The sequence below is a fragment of the Rhodnius prolixus genome, unplaced genomic scaffold (genome assembly GCF_049639745.1).
Source record: "Rhodnius prolixus isolate KJV_2025 unplaced genomic scaffold, Rpr scaffold_7, whole genome shotgun sequence".
Lineage (NCBI taxonomy): Eukaryota > Metazoa > Arthropoda > Insecta > Hemiptera > Reduviidae > Rhodnius > Rhodnius prolixus.
This window is the reverse complement of record NW_027411582.1, coordinates 15,064,274-15,081,436: the sequence shown is the minus strand read 5'-3', so window position 1 is coordinate 15,081,436 and position 17,163 is coordinate 15,064,274. Positions and strand designations below refer to the sequence as shown.

General features: G+C 35.7%; 1 protein-coding gene across 10 annotated transcripts in view; it reads right to left on the bottom strand.

The window, feature by feature from the left end:
* LOC141447041 (5-hydroxytryptamine receptor 1-like) overlaps positions 1 to 17,163 on the bottom strand; it is a 590,328-nt gene that overhangs the window by 27,582 nt on the left and 545,583 nt on the right. The gene's annotated exons all lie outside the window — the stretch shown is intronic.

Below are 17,163 nucleotides of genomic sequence, written 5' to 3'. Positions count from 1 at the left end.
TGAAGGACAAACTGAACTTAGTATTGTGTTTTGCCTGAGTTCTCTCTTGTTTCCCTGGTTTTTCTTTCTAATAATATCTTGAGAAAATCGAGGCCTAATTAACTTAAACAGGACTTCAGAGATTGAAAGAATGATTCATCTTTAAGGACTTTAAGAGTTAACACACGAAAAGGTAATTTAAGGAATCGATTTATCGGACTCAAAAGGCATTTCAGTAAAATCACAATATTGATGGTAAAGTATAGAATATAAGTCACAAACGCAGTACTTCTTCTTGTAAGTTGTAAAAGAACTTTATATAAATTGGAGTATATTAAAACTAACTTTTCACCCAAATCTTATAAGCGTAGCAAGAGATCTAAGAAATTTAAACGTTCTAATATTGAAATTGCACAAACGTAGAAGACTTCAACAAGCATTTTTCTCGTATAAATAGTAAATATAGTTATCTTTAATGTCCTACATAAAACTAAAACAAAGAAATATACATTTATATTAGCGATAGAACTGTAAAAAAAAAACTAAGATCTAAAAGGCTGTGTTGCCCATCTGCAAAGTTTGCATATATAGAAAGTTATGACGATATGCATGTATAAATATCCTAAGAAGGTACGCCTAGGCTGTGATAAGGAACGTGAGAATAGGATAAGGTAATACTCCATCAGGTAAATCCTTGGAGACTGTGTACACATATGTAGAGATCATAAAAGTTGGATGTATTATGATCCTTAAGAATTGTAACCTACGTGCAGGTATTCCTGCTGGCCTAGCATATGGAAGCAGCGAAGATTCTGCTGAACTAAGTCTTTTATTTCACTTCTTTATGAGTCTTGCATTATTTTTTTTTGTAAGCAATATGTTTCATATTTTCTTTTTCCTTTATTTAGCAGCAATTTGTACTAATATTCTGCATAATGCATCTCGCAAGGTTAGAATTGTTACTAGAGTAGGTTCCACAGCAGTTTTTTTTTTTAAATAACTGAAGAAATTGTTGATCTTATTTGATATCACATTTTTTTTAAATCAGCCTAAGAAGTGTAGTAAAAATTATAAGTTTCTCAACTTAGAAATGCAATAGGATACTCTTGACGGATTGCTATTCAGCATTCAACTGTAGATGACTAGCATTTTGTAAGTGGTGCGAACTGGATGGTATTGCAACAAGTTGTAAACATTGGCCCTACTTCGTTGATTTAATTGGGAGCATCTTTTTTGTAACAATGAATTGAGGTGTTAATTTTAGAAAGAGTCACAATAAAAATGAACAATAAGCAAAAGTGAGACAATGGTTTTAAAAATATGAACCATACCTACTCATCCTCGAAACTACTCTTCTCACCTATGCTGACGATACTGCCATCTTATCTACTAACAAAGATCCATTAATAGCTCATAGAAACCTTCAGTCTCGCCTCACCTCCTTAGAAAAATGGTTCAAAAAAATGGGCTATCAAACTGAACGAAACAAAATCTCAAAACATTACCTTCACTTCTCGAAACATCACTCTTCCTCCTGTCTTTTACAATTTAATTCCTTTACCAGCAGTCAACGTAGTTCGCTACCTTGGGCTTTACCTTGACAGAAGACTTACATGGAACCCTCTCATACTCGACTTAAGAGAACAGAACTCAACAGACGCTTCTGACAACTGAAAAGACTACTCGACAACAGATCAAAACTCACTCTGATCAACAAGATACTTATATATGTAAGTATATTAAAACCAGTCTGGGCTTATGGCATCGAACTGTGGAGGTTCAACCAAACGCTTAAATCTGCAAAGGATCCCAGGCCTTGCAGTCTAAAATTCTTCGCTCTATAGTAAACGCTCCTTTCTACGTCACCAATCAAACCATTCACACAGACTTGAACATTCCTTTCGTGCAACACAAGTTGCTGAAAACACGATACAGGAAATTCCATCTTAACATTCAAACACATCACAATCCACTTGTACAACATCTATCTTCAAGAACACTTCCAGACGTCTTAAAAGACAGTGGCCTCGCGATCTCCTTTCTGATGACAAGAGTCAGTAGAATTTAGAATGTTTTTTGGAGTGTTACCCTGGGTAACTTCTCCACTCTGATATGTGTGAATGTTATTTTTTGTTATCATTGATGCTTATAACGCAAAATGCTTTGATTGTAACTAAATAAATGATTAAAAAAAAAATCTGAATAGGATTAAATCACTCGAAAAAATGCCAGTATTATGTGAAAAGCTAAGTGATCATGTTTCAACAGACTAGAAATTCATGATAGAGAGATAAATGCGGCTAAAACAGTGGATACTGGACAAGGCACATGAAAAGAAACTGTTTATCGAGAACAAATATCTATGTAACCTTATTCGACCTGATCGATAAATGTGAAAGAAAAGCCTCAGGAGGTCTGACATTAAAAGCCTAACCAGATCAGTAATCACTTCAAAAGACTTCTTTTTAGAAGAAGGTTACCTTCCAATTATGTGGTTATATTTCACTTCGAAACAGTATTACCATTGGTAAAGCTAGGTTTACGCTTTTCTACTGGTGAGCCATTGATTGTTCTGTGACTGAGACGAGACTCTTAACCACAGGGTAAGAGAATCCTTCGTATTTCCTTAAACCATTCCTTAAGAATTCTGTTTATAAAGAATTACTGAATTTATGCTAATATTATTTTCCACAAGCCATTAATTTAATTAAATAGCTCAGCTCTCAATAAAAAGATATGACTTCACTACTTCTTGTTTCATGGCTTCAAGCTGAAAAAACAAAGAGATATATTAACTCATTTTCCTAGTTGCGTAGGCGAAACATTATTCTCAAAGTTTTCCAATACTGTAGAAGAAGTAGCTGTGAATGATTCCCTTGTTTTCTTTTATATTTTGTTTGTTCTCCAAGAGATTGTTTAATAAAGTTATGAGAATTGTTAAACTTTTACTCTTCTAAGGAGAAATTACTTATAAGAGATTAGCTACTTACTTGTTTACAGATATTAGTCTATTCTATATTAAAAAGATAATATTTATATTTTCCTTTTCACAGCTGTAGATGTATAAGTTAGTTGAATTCTTTGATTAAACTCAACTAAGTAGTATCATTCAAGTGTATAATTGCTAAAGCAGCACCACAAAAATGGCAGACAGATTACAGTAATGGTAATAAAGGGAGATTCTATATTACTATGTGTAGATCAGTTACCTAGACAACCATGGTTTATAAGGGAACTGTCACTAATAAATGGGTTGTTACGACAATAAGCAGGCTGAGAGCGAACCACGCTGTGTGCGTATCGTATCTTCACAGGATCAACAAAAGGTCCTCTCTCCTCTTTGCGTGGATTGCATATGATAATGATATGTCCACGTTATGTGTTAGAAAGGAAACGAATGTTTGACGACATATACAGGTATTTAGATGCACCATTTCGCTACGAAGACATAATATTCTCCACTAACATCTATGTGCTTAAGTCTATAGCAGAGCTAGCAATGAAATATGAATGTATTTAAAAGTTATAGCCGATTAGAATGAATGCAAGAAAATGATTAGAGAAGTGTGATTTGTTCTGCGGGTTAAATAATAATCTAAACTCGATTATTAACAAAGAGCACAATTTATTTGTCCTATTACACTACGTTACACATACGTACATATTAAAATATAACCTCCCCTCTTCAATCTCGCTCCTCCAGCCCGCGCCACAGTCGCTACCCCTGACAAGAAGGATTACGTGATTTTAATTTCGGTTAAGCTATAAGGATGGCAGGAATATAGAGTACTGATCCATCCATTAGCTGTAGTTTATGTAAATAGTTGTATATAGTAGAGGGATGAATGAGTGAAGCGAATGTATGTAAGTAAGAATGGAGAGTGATATTGTAGTGATAAGCACCTAGACGATGCTGGCTGTATGGCGAAAGCCAATGCCACAAAAAAAGGCAACAAAAAAGTAGTTTGTGTAATAAGACTGGCCCTTAAGTTTAAATTAGATAAATCTTTCATTCGTTTATACCTTCACATAATAATTAAACCTATTATTCGAGGGAAGGTTGTCCATTTGCATATTTTTTTAATTAATAAATGGTAAAAATATTACTTCATTTCCAATTATTAAGTGTGTAATGATTGATATTTAGGATATTTATTTATTTATTTTTTTTTTTTTTTATTTTTTTTTTTCGGCGCATCGACGACTGTGGTCATTAGCGCCCCTAGAGCTGCGTTCTTTTCTCGAACTAGGATGGCACATGTCTCTCCACCCGATTAGCGTCCAACCAATGTCTCATCCAGTGAGGCATGGCGGAGCCCCGGGTAATCCGACCTAGGTCCACACTTCCCTTCATAAGTTATCGGCCCAGCCGACAAGAGGTAGTTTTAGGATATTTATTATCTTTTTTAATTCTACAAGATGCTGTTTGTTTAGTGTTAGAGTTTTATGTACAACACAGTCACTCTCAAGACATTATAATGAAATAGATAAAAAAGATGTCATAACTAAATGATTAGACATCTGATCTTAGTTGGGACATTTTCGTTGAAAAATTTTTTGGTTAGTAAAGAGGTTTCTGAATAACTAAAACGGAAGTTACAGATCTCAACAGCCAATGTTAGTACAATAAAATTGCAACTTTACAGATATCATTGCAAAGAGGGATTATCAGAGGATTTATCTTATCTATAATGCCCAATACTGATTTAAATCGTTAGACTATAGCAGTAATTAATCTTTTACAGTCTACTGATGCAAGCTATTAATCTTGTCAAAAATACTCCTCCAAGCAGTTGAGGCTTTAAGGGATTACACTAAATTAATTGAAAAAAAATCAAAGATCCACTTAATTGGACTATTCATCTGTACAGGAGTGTTAGTTGAGGTTAGTGAAAAAGAAGATTACAAGGTTTGGAAATGATTTACAATTTTCGAAAACTTCAAATACAATAAGGTAGTAAACATTAAAAATTATGGTCTGTAATGCACTGTTTACTTATGTTTCCTTTGTAGCCCGCTGCCTTCAACTTAGAATTAAACTGAATAAATAAAGAATACTCTTTGACAACAAGACAAAATCTTGTAAATCACTAATGGCTTTTGATATTACAGTGGCCATTTAAGGAACTACATTTAGGTGAAATTAAATTTTAATCCAAATTGCCCATAGAACTCAAACGTTTAATATACAGTACTATCCTCAAACCTATGTGGACTTACGGGGCTAGAGCTATGGGGTACAGCAAAACCTATAAACATACGGACTGTACAAGACATTTCAGTCAAAACTACTGCCGACAGATAGCTGGCGCTCCTTTCTACGGTGACTAACCTCACTCTACACAACGACCTCAACATTCCCTAAAAATTCCATACTACTCTCTCTACTAGCTCTAATCCTCTTCTACTGTCTCTCGCCTCCTCTGACTTCCCTAATACTCCTCGCCGACTGAATCGCCAGTGGCCTCGCGACTTCCTCGCAGTCTGAAGGCCTAAAGATCATATCCTGCAGAGAGTGCTACCGCTGGGCAGTTTCTTTCCTCCTGCCTTTCACGCATCCATTTATCCTTCATTCTCCCTATTTACTTATTGTACTCGTATAGTATATTGTACAGATTGTCAATAACGAAATAAATTAAAAAAAAAAAATTAATCATACAGAGAATATGTTGTCAAAATATTCATTTCATTTCACTAGGTGAGTCTGCTTATGCAATTCAGGAAGAGATTTATTTAAATCACCTAAGTAATAAACCGAATAAAGGTTGATTAAATTGTAATACTTTGAGATTCTGTTTCTTCATGTCACCTCAATTTGGTAAAACGGAGCTCATCTGAGTGTACATGTGCACTCAGTAAATGTACCTAACTTTAATCAAACACATATATATAGAAAAATATTTTTAGATTTTTCCATAAAAGATGCTTATTAATTTATTTGTACTAGAAAGTAGAAAAGCTGTTAGCAGATTTTTCTTTTTAATAAAAGACCGTTTCTTTAAACAAGAAAGAGATCTTTAAAAGAATTAAGCTATTATTGTGAAAGTAATAAGCATTAGCTCAATGGTTTAGTTAGTATATTGGACAACCTCGCGGAAATTTTGGGTTCGAATCCAGCCTTTTCTTTCAGATATTCTTTTCCTAAATATATCTTAAAAATGACATCCAGTGATGGACAGTGTTGCCAGTAACTCAGATTTTGATTGCGCTTTTAATGAAACTAAAAATACAAATCTGCACATCAGTTTATATTTAAGACAGTCTATTGCAAAAAAAAACAAACAAAAAACACAACTGTTGTGTACAAGCGAAGGAGATAAGTTTTCTTCGTCGAATAAAGAAGAAAACTTCATGTAAATCACCATAGAAACCGTGAGAATGGAGCCACTAAATGGGCTGTTTAAAGAAGGCAGACCTTACGTGCGTGAAATACGTTATACAAAAAAATAAGAAACAAAAGGCAAAGCCAAGAGATATAATCGAGAAGTAAAGGAAGCCGTAATGAAGAAGAATCCAGACTCTTCCAACCCAGGGGGCCGGAATAGAAGGAAAACAGTAGAGCAGAGATGAATAAAAAATATATAACTAAAGCGGTATAAGAAGAAATATGGTACTTCATAACAGGGGGAGAGATCTTGCTCTCGGATTTTTGTTTTTGTTTTAGGGAGGAGCCAAGAATCCTCGGCGACCCTTAAGAGTTGGTCCCTCCCTTTCAACTCTATTTCAAGTGGACAACAGTTTGTTTTTTTAAGCAAGCTTTATGTCTAAAGAACCTTCTTTCTAGGATAATTAACATTGCAACAAAAAGGGAATTATTACAGAAATGATATCTCAATTATATCAGTGGAATATTTTGGTCTGGTAGTTATTACGGTCCCAACACAGGGAGGTTAGTCAGAAGAAGCAGAAAAGCAATTACATGATACTTTTATTACAAGATCTAACTCACTAAGAAAGAGCACGGGGAAATTGAAGGCAACGTAATGGGTGGATCTTGTCTTGGACTGTTTACTTTTCAAGAATCAAGGAATAAATGGCTGACTTTACCCAAGCAATAACTGTATTCTTTATTACAATCAAGTTCTTCTGCAGTGTCCAACCCTTATCTTAAAGTTGTAATAATATCTTGAGGGTGATTATACGACAATAATAATTTGTATTCTCTGTATGTTTTTGTAGTTTTAATTTAATATTAAATTTTTGAAGATAAGGAATTGAGAAAGAACAAAAAGAAACACCGACTTATTCTCAAAAAGTACGATAAATCCAAAGTATTTCCAACTGTATTTCGCCGTAGTTGGGTCTAGCCACTAATAGATATCGCTGTAGTAGTGGAAACTGTAGCACTGCAATCCACTACTTGCGTTAGAATAGCGTTTCCCAACCTGTGGTACGCGAAAAATAATCAATATTGGCGGACATAAAAAATAAAAAAATTAAAAATTAAATCATAAAATACATTTTTTTTTTTTGCGTTTATTGTGCTACAATCAGCGCGTTAGCGCTATAAGTAACAATGATACAATGGAGTAATAAATGATAAGTAACGAGTGGAGAAGTTACCCAGTGGTAATACTCCAAAACATTAGACTGTTAGTCACTCTCTTCACTTGGGAGGAGATCACGAGGCCACTGTCTTTTAAGGCGTCTTGTCGGGTTGTCAGGAAGAGTTCTAGAAGAAAGATTTTGAGCTAGAGGATTTATACGAGATTGCAGGCTGAAGTGGAGTTTTCTGTATCTTGTTTTAACAACTTGTGTGACAAAAGGAATGTTAAGGTCAGTGTGTATAGTCAGGTTGGAGTCATAAAAAAGAGCGTGTATAATAGTTCGAAGTATTTTAGATTGTAGAGATTGAATCCTTTGGAGATTGGAGCGTTTGGTTGAACCCTACAGCTCTATTCCATACGCCCAGATGGGTTTCAAATTAGAAGTATAAATCAGTCTTTTGTTGTCCAGAGAGAGTTTTGATCTATCGTCTAAGAGTCTTTTAAGTAGTCGATAGCGTCTGTTCAGTTCTGTTCTTTTAAGTCTAGTGTGGGGGTTCCAAGAAAGTCGTCGATCTAAGTAAAGCCCAAGGTAGCGGGCAACGTTTACTATTGGTAGAGGTGTTAGGTTATAGATGATTGGAGGAAGAGTAATGCGCCGAAGAGTGAAGGTAATGTTTTGCGACTTAGTTTCATTAAGCTTTATAGCCCATTTCTTAAACCATTGCTCTAAAGAGGAGAGATGAGATTGCAGATTTCTGTGTGCAAGAACAGGATCATGATTAGTGGACAGTAAGGCGGTGTCATCTGCGTATGTGAGAAGTGTAGTGTTAGGATCTGTTGGTATGTCTGAAGTGTAAATGGAGTAGAGAATAGGACCCAGAAGGCTGCCCTGTGGAACTCCAGCGTCGATATGTTTTAGTGGGGGAATACATAAAATATTTTAATTAATAATATTATACAGTAAAGTTGTTAATAAGTACAATAATAAGGTTAGTCTGTCTCAAGATATACAAGAAAATATAATAGCACATTTAACAGGATTAAAATTAGATTTCAAACCCCTTATATAAAGAAAATTTAGGAAAAGCTGCAACATTATCAATAAAAGATAAAGAAAATTTAATAGAATTATCACCTGATAGATCTTAAATGATAACTATGTAAAAATCTGCTTAATGAGAGTGATTGTAATGAGTAAGCTCTATCCAAGCAACATTATATTTAATTGGTACTTATAGGTAGTTGAATGCTTAAAAGAAATTAATTTGGAAGATTTGGGGACAAATATAATAATCCTAAAGAAGAACTTTGTAAATTAATTAATAATTTGGAAGAGAAAAATATGTACGCAATTTTTAATTATTTAAAAAAAGTTTTAAAACTAAGAGATCTTACACTTTACAAAGTTTATAAAGAGAACATGAACTTGAACGTCTTTGTAACAGATACATTGTATCTCTATACAAATAAAGATAATAATACACTCAGAATAGCAAATTTCACGAAATACAATCATTTTTACGAAGTGGTACAATTTAGCATGATGTACTACCAAGTGGTACGCGAGCCAAAAAAAGGTTGGGAAACGCTGCGTTAGAAGGTTACAGGCTCGAGGCGACCAGAGGGATCAACGCACAAAAAAAAACTACTGTTTGGGAAATCCTAGAACTACTAAACAAGCAAGGTTTATACTAGAGCTACAAGTTGTTAAAAACTAGAACTACAGGTTGTTAAAGTAAGCCATTATTCTTTAAAGACAGGGTTAATTCTGGAGCACCTGTGCAGATTGTGTTAAGTAGAAGAGGTAATGGCCTAATTGTTTGACGGTGAGTCATCTAAACTAACTTCTAAACTGATACAGCGCTGGGCTTCTTATATTTTAGTCTTATTTAGATACTGATATTGTCTACATTTGTCGAAGTTTTCTTAAAATTCTAATGCATGTAGAGGAAGATATTGAAAGTTAAATTTATGTCGGTTTTTAAAACTACTAAAAGTTTAGATTCAAATATCTCCTAAACTAATAAGCCGCTGGGCTTCATATTTTAGTGGTGAAATTTTACCTGTAAGATCCTCCATGGCCCATCATGGCATTGGGTTTATAAATTTAGAACTCCTACGCAGAGTGCTTTAGTAAATGGTGGACATCTCCAAAACGACTTCTGGGTAAAATTTTGATCCCCTAAGAAGAGGATCTTTTGGACCATTCAATGTGAAGGCACAAAAAACTAAACCTTTAGCTACTGGTCCTTGGAAACAACATCAACCCCATGTCTTTATAAATAAATAATATCATTGCAAAAGTCTCAGCAGAGTGAATAAAGAGTCACAAAACCTCGAGATAGTAAATAAATTTCCTTTGTTATGGATGGAAGGTTCTGGAGATAATGATATTGTTATCATTTAAGGAAAACAACGCCATTGAAACGTTATTTATTAACTTCTGTTATTTTTCAGTGTTACCCAGCAGTAATAACCCACATATCATAAATAAATAACATCACCTGTATAATTTGGTTAATTGATTAAACTTTATTAGAAACACATGGGAAATTACAACATAAATATTGGTGCAATTCAATTGAATGCAACTTTATAATGATGGTAAATTGAGACTTGTCCATTGGTCAGATTCGTGGGCGGTATATATGTTCCAATTACTGTCCAATTAATCTATTTACTAAATTAATTGTTACAGAACGTTAATGCCCTGTAATGTAACAGATAAATAAATAATTTCTCCCTTTTATCGATAACAGAAATTATCTACTGTATAGTAAATACCATTTATTTATTTTATTTATTCAATCTGATTTGCAACAATTTTACACGACTGTCTCTTTCTCTTCAGTAAATTGTCTTCATATGTTTAATTATATCAGGTACAATACGAGGGTCGTTTGAAAAGTCCGTGCAAAGTCAGAGAGATAGCACCACTGGCGCGTATCGAGGTTATGTTTAGTTAGTAGCATCTCTTGGAAGAACACACACCAAGTTTCAGCCAGATCCGTCTATTTCTTTGTGTTTGGCATTCGTTTGAATCGAGGAAGTCGAGTGATTTTCAAAAAATGGACGAAAAAGAATTTCGTGTGTTGATTAAACACTACTTTATGAAAGGCAAAACGCCTCAGGAGACTAAAGAGAAGCTTGATAAACATTATGGTGACTCTGCACCTTCGATTAGAACAGTTTATAAAAGACAAAATTTTCGGAGTGGCCATATGGGCACAAGTGACGCTGAACGTTCTGGACGCCCTGTTGAGGTTACTACTCCAGAAATCATTGATAAAATCCATGATATGGTGATGGATGACAGAAGAGTGAAGGTGCGTGAGATTGCTAGTGCTGTGGGCATCTCGAACGAACGGGTACATAATATTTTGCATCAACATTTGGACATGAAAAAGCTATCCGCAAGATGGGTGCCGCGATTGCTCACGCTTGACCAAAAACGAAATCGTGTGAAGTGTTGCAAGGACGGTTTGCAGCTGTTCCAGAAGAATCCGCAGGACTTTAAGCGTCGTTTCGTCACTGTGGATGAAACATGGATACATCACTACACTCCTCAGACCAAAGAACAATCTAAACAATGGGTTACCAAGGGGGAATCTGCGCCAAAAAAGGCGAAGACCGTTCCTTCGGCCGGAAAGATTACGGCGACTGTCTTTTGGGATTCGCAAGGAATAATCCTCATCGACTATCTGGAAAAGGGTAAAACTATTACAGGTGCATATTATTCATCGTTATTGGACCGTTTGAAAACTGAGCTGCAAGAAAAACGCCCACGATTGGCCCACAAAAAAGTCCTTTTCCATCACGACAACGCATCAGCTCACACCTCAGCAGTTGTGGTCGCAAAATTAATGGAAATAGGGTTCCAACTCGTTTCACATCCCCCCTATTACCCAGGCTTGGCTCCCTCGGACTACTATTTGTTCCACAATATGAAGAAATGGCTGGCGGGAAAAAGATTTTATTCAAACGAGGAGGTGATTGCAGAAACGAATGGCTATTTTTCAGTCTTGGACAAATCCTATTACTCGGAAGGGATTAACAAACTAGAGCAGCGTTGGACGAAGTGTATAAGCCTAAAAGGAGACTATGTTGAAAAATAAAAAAGGTTTACTCCAAAAAATTAAGTAGTTTTTATTTTTGCACGGACTTTTCAAACGACCCTCGTAAATATGAGGTTTTCGGAACTTATGGGACCCTCAAATCCAGCAGTATTATTATCTTTTTTGTGAAAACTCAAATTTCAAAAATTTGACTGGAATGTAAGATTCGAATTAAAAGAAGAACAAAACATAATTGATGATTCGTTGTCCAGTCGAATTAGATGAAATTGAAAGCGACAGATTAATGATATGTTGAGGATTTTTGACTTCGAAACATAAAAATATTTATTTTAGAAGTTTAAAATATTTAACTCAGCCAAAGCTTCCAATAACTACAAGAATCCAATCCTTCCAGTCAAAAACACTCAGTAGAATCCACTAATGCTCCTTACTATGTCCCCAACTCTACCTTGCACCGAGATTTCCTTGTTCCTTATGTTTCTGAAGCTGTAAGATCCCGTTACATTAAATTCCACTCATCAAACACCTCACATCCTAATCCACTTGTATCCCTAACTTACTACTCTACCAGGAAATCCAACCCAGGCGGTTGAAGCGCAGGTGGCCACGCGATCTTCTAAATGAAGTAAGTGCCAGTGCACTATAGTGAACTGTACCTCTTTGGGAGTTTCACCAATGGGTGAATTCTCCCCTCATACTATTCATGTATTTATTCTATGTATCATTTTGTATCAGCTTCACTTGTTGCAGAAATATACTGCAGTTGTGAAAATAAAGTAAAACAAAAATGATTTAAGTTTACGTTATTATTCAAAAAAAGTTTTTTTTACATTACCCAAATATTTTGAGATATTTATGAGAGATGAAATAAGATTTTTAAAAAAATGATATCACAGGCAACCAGCCTGTTTGAATAAGGCTTTAAGAATTGATTTATTCCCCTCTGTTATTGCAATATATATTAGTTATACAAATAACAAAAAACGACATTTTTTTCAATAAGCTGAATTGTTTGTTAAAGCATTTTTAATCAGCAAGAATCAACAAGATTAGCTAAAATCATTTATTTGTAGAATCTCTTTTTTGCGATTTTTGCGATATTAATTCGGATTTTTTCCTATCTAAAAAAACGGAATAATGGAATTTCGTGCCAAGTGGAGACATTTACAGCTTAGTCTAAAAAGTAAACCAGGCTAAAATCTAGCATTAAACTGTACTTTTTATTATAGCGATCTATTTTCTACAAAACAAGAAGTTATCTAAGGCTAATAATCAGAACCATAACCTTATACACTCAACAGCAAAAAAACCGGACACTCAGATTTGGTCTCATAATTTTGTTAAATACGCTAATCTTTTTAATTTATGGTAAGAATTGGTTTATTTATAAGTTATTTACACAAAATCTGCCACAGATGACTAATTTTTATTAATTATTAACACAAAAATATAAAATAAAGAAAAAATAAGAAATTAACCCATTTTTTTTAAACTTTATTCTTCATTTTTATCAGGTTTTCTGACAAGGGATGTTCTTCTAATAGCGGGTATTTCTCCCTCTTCTACGGCGAAGGGCCCTAATCCTGTCAGGCATAGAAATTAAATTTTGGACGTACTCCACCGGCAGAGCATCCCATTCTTCACGAAGAGCAATTTGGAGCTGATTTAAGTCACTAGGAGGAGGATGACGATGTCTAACACGCCTTCCTAAATTATCCCATAAATGTTCTATGGGATTCATATCGGGAGTTCGTGCAGGCCAGTCCAGAACTGTGATTCCCACTTGCTCCAAGTATTCGGTAACAATTCTGGCGGTATGTGGGCGAGCATTATCCTGCATCAAAATGAATTGGTCACCAATAAATGGAGCCAACGGGATCACAGCCTCTAGGAGCATTTCCTCAATGTACCTCCGAGCAGTCAGAGCCCCCATTAACAATGAAAATCAGTTCAGTACGGGCGTGGAAATTGATTCCACCCCAAACCATAACTGATCTCCTTTCGAAAGGTCGTGACTCGCGAAGAGTACATTGAGCAAATCGCTCCCTTGATCGTCTCCACACTCTGTCTCGATCGTCTGAGTGGTATAGACCAATGCGAGACTCATCTGTGAATAAAACTGTTCCCCATTGCTCTACAGTCCAATGAAAATGCTGGTCAGCATATAATCGCCTAAAAAAAAACGGAATAATGGAATTTCGTGCCAAGTGGAGACATTTACAGCTTAGTCTAAAAAGTAAACCAGGCTAAAATCTAGCATTAAACTGTACTTTTTATTATAGCGATCTATTTTCTACAAAACAAGAAGTTATCTAAGACTAATAATCAGAACTATAACCTTATACACTCAACAGCAAAAAAAACCGGACACTCAGATTTGGTCTCATAATTTTGTGAAATACGCTAATCTTTTTAATTTATGGTAAGAATTGGTTTATTTATAAGTTATTTACAAAAAATCTGCCACAAACGACTAATTTTTATTAATTATTAACACAAAATTATAAAATAAAGAAAAAATGAGAAATTAACACATTTTTTTTTTTTAAACTTTATTCTTCATTTTTATCAGGTTTTCTGACAAAGGATGTTCTTCTAATAGCGGGTATTTCTCCCTCGTCTACTAAAATGAATTGGTCACCAATAAATGGAGCCAACGGGATCACAGCCTCTAGGAGCATTTCCTCAATGTACCTCCGAGCAGTCAGAGCCCCCATTAACAATGAAAATCAGTTCAGTACGGGCGTGGAAATTGATTCCACCCCAAACCATAACTGATCTCCTTTCGAAAGGTCGTGACTCGCGAAGAGTACATTGAGCAAATCGCTCCCTTGATCGTCTCCACACTCTGTCTCGATCGTCTGAGTGGTATAGACCAATGCGAGACTCATCTGTGAATAAAACTGTTCCCCATTGCTCTACAGTCCAATGAAAATGCTGGTCAGCATATAATCGCCTTTCTCTACCATGCCTTTCCAGGAGTTGGGGCCCTGTCGCGGGGCGCCTTGCTTCCAGTCCACGCTCCCTCAGTCTCCGCCGTACTGTGTCCGAGCTAACACGCGTATTTCGCGCCACTAACAGCCTGTCCCGAACCTCAGGAGCAGTTAAATGGCGGTCTCTCAATACTGAGAGCGTGATAAATCGATCGTCAACTTCAGTTGTGGCCCTTGGTCGGCCACTGCCAGCCCTCCGTTCATAACTGCCAGTCTCCCGGAAACGCCGGAGTGCATCATTAATGGCGGACTTCGCTACTCCAAGGGTTTCTGCGATAGATCGGACGCTCTGGCCTTCTCTTGCCAAGGCATCAGCTCGGGCTACGTCTACATTCGAAAGAACCATTATTCTGGACCAAAATGAAAAAAATCACGTCTATTAATGACAGAAAGGCGCGGTTAATAAATTAAAGATCTTTAAAGGTGCGAAAACCTGCTTACAGTTTAGAAGAGTTCCGTCAGGTAAAGCAGCCTCAAGACAAATAAGCCACATCTGAGTCTTATCTCATGCCCCCCTACTGATCCTGAAGGGATTAGTTCAATGGACTTAGACCCTTCCTTCTCTGTAATAACCAGATTACCCACAAAAACAAACACATCACTGATAATCAACTTTTAATATAAAAAATATTAAGTGTCCGGTTTCTTTTGCTGTTGAGTGTATAACGATAACCCTAAAGGGAAGTAGCTTACGTCAGTTCTTCCACCGACAAAACTTTGCCAGACTGAAGTCCTGAAACAATTTCCACTTTAAATCCCGAAAAAACCACCATGGGATAGCTTATTTACCCTTGCGATGACCGAACATGAATGATGAAGGCTAAGTTCAGTTTAAAAGAACTTCAATAAGTAAGCATTCATTCTGCCACAACGCTCGTTTATGGAACTCCAATGTTAAGCAATTAATACTAATTGATGAAAGTGCTGCTAAATTTATGATGGAGAAAAAACACAATCAAAATTTACGTAAAACAACCAATTTAAAACTAGAATTTTGTTTCTGTTCGTAAAACCAAAATAGTCAATGATTGTAAGATCAATTACTAAGTGTACAAATAAAGATGCCCAACATTTTTTGGGATCATACAAACTTAAATTAATTTTACTTCTGGATGAATATAATTATTTTGTTTTAGTTTTAGTAAAGGTTAATTTTTTTGAACTTTCATCGAAGATTTGTAGGGATTTTTACCATCCCCGCAAAGTAACCATTCGAAACTACTTAGATCTAAATCAAAAATCAATCATCAGTATTGTTAGATAGTTGGTTTATCTAGACCAGTAAAGCTAATATGTATTGTGATACTAGGTTCCATTCACGGTCTTAGGCCTTGGATTTTATTTAATGGTTAATAAAAGAAATTTACAGTAAAGTATGTTTGCTAGTCGCCTGTAAGCTGTAATTGGTAGTTGGACGTTAAGCACCGCCTGAAAAAATTGGCGATTACTTTACTTTTTTTAGTCAGTTAATCATCAATAAGAATTGAAAGAGTCGCTAAATTTCCAAATTTGGTGAATTAAACCAGATTAATTCTGTGTGAGAAATAAAAAGTTAATTTACTGTTTTATTTTTCCATTATCTTTTCTTTTAGAAAGGGTATGATGAGAACGTCCTGCCAAACTTTTGTAGTTCTGAACGAATCTAAACATTGCCTCTGTTAAAAGCACATTCCAATTTCCTCTTTTAGTTGCTGGCATGGATTAACTGAAAGGCAATAAACGAGAGTAAAAGTGTCACATACAAGGTTTAATTTTACTTCTTTCTAAATTACTATTGGGAATTGCACCATTAACCAAAGTATATTTAGGGTTATTAGAAGCTTTAATTATTTACATTATCATCTGATAAGAACATTTAAGTTAGAATTTTGTGATAAGATTGTAATTGTGACAAAGAAATTTCAATCTAATCACGTTTAAGCTGTACTTCAGGATTGTTTCTGGTAAGCAGTGAAACTTGGCGTTAAAAGAATTACATTTTAGCTAATTATTCATACAGTAACAGTTGTACTCAAAGGTGTAAACAATTAACAGTTAGATTTAATTGCTACCTTGGGCTCTTCATAGACAAACGACTCACGTGAAACCCACAATTGCTAATAGAACTAGAAACGTTTAATATACGAGGCATGTCCAGAAAGTAAGTGTACTGAGGCTCTCACGCCCGGAGGGATTTTTTTTTTCGACATGTTGGCTACACTACGCGACAATAGGTTTCGTGAAAAATGTCAATCCAATCTCCCGCCAAGTGCAAAATACGCGGCGTCATCCGTTATCTCGTTTGGAAGGGAAAAACTCCGGTTGAGGTTTATAACGAGGTGAAAACTGCATATGGTGGATAAAGCTATGAATCGTACGAGTGTGTTCACTAGAACCACTAGTGTGGTTCACCACTAGGTGTCGCGAGTTTAAAAACGGTCGTACGTCTGTGCTTGATGATCAGAGGAGCGGAAGGACCTTCAATTGACTGACTGACGAAATTGTGGAAAAAATCGAAAATGCGCTCCGTGAAGATCGCTCAGATTGACTGTGGATGAACTTTCTGCGATGTTTCCGCAAATCTCCAGAGCTCTGCTACAAGAAACCATCACAGAAACTCTCGGATATCGGAAACTGTCCGCGAGGTGG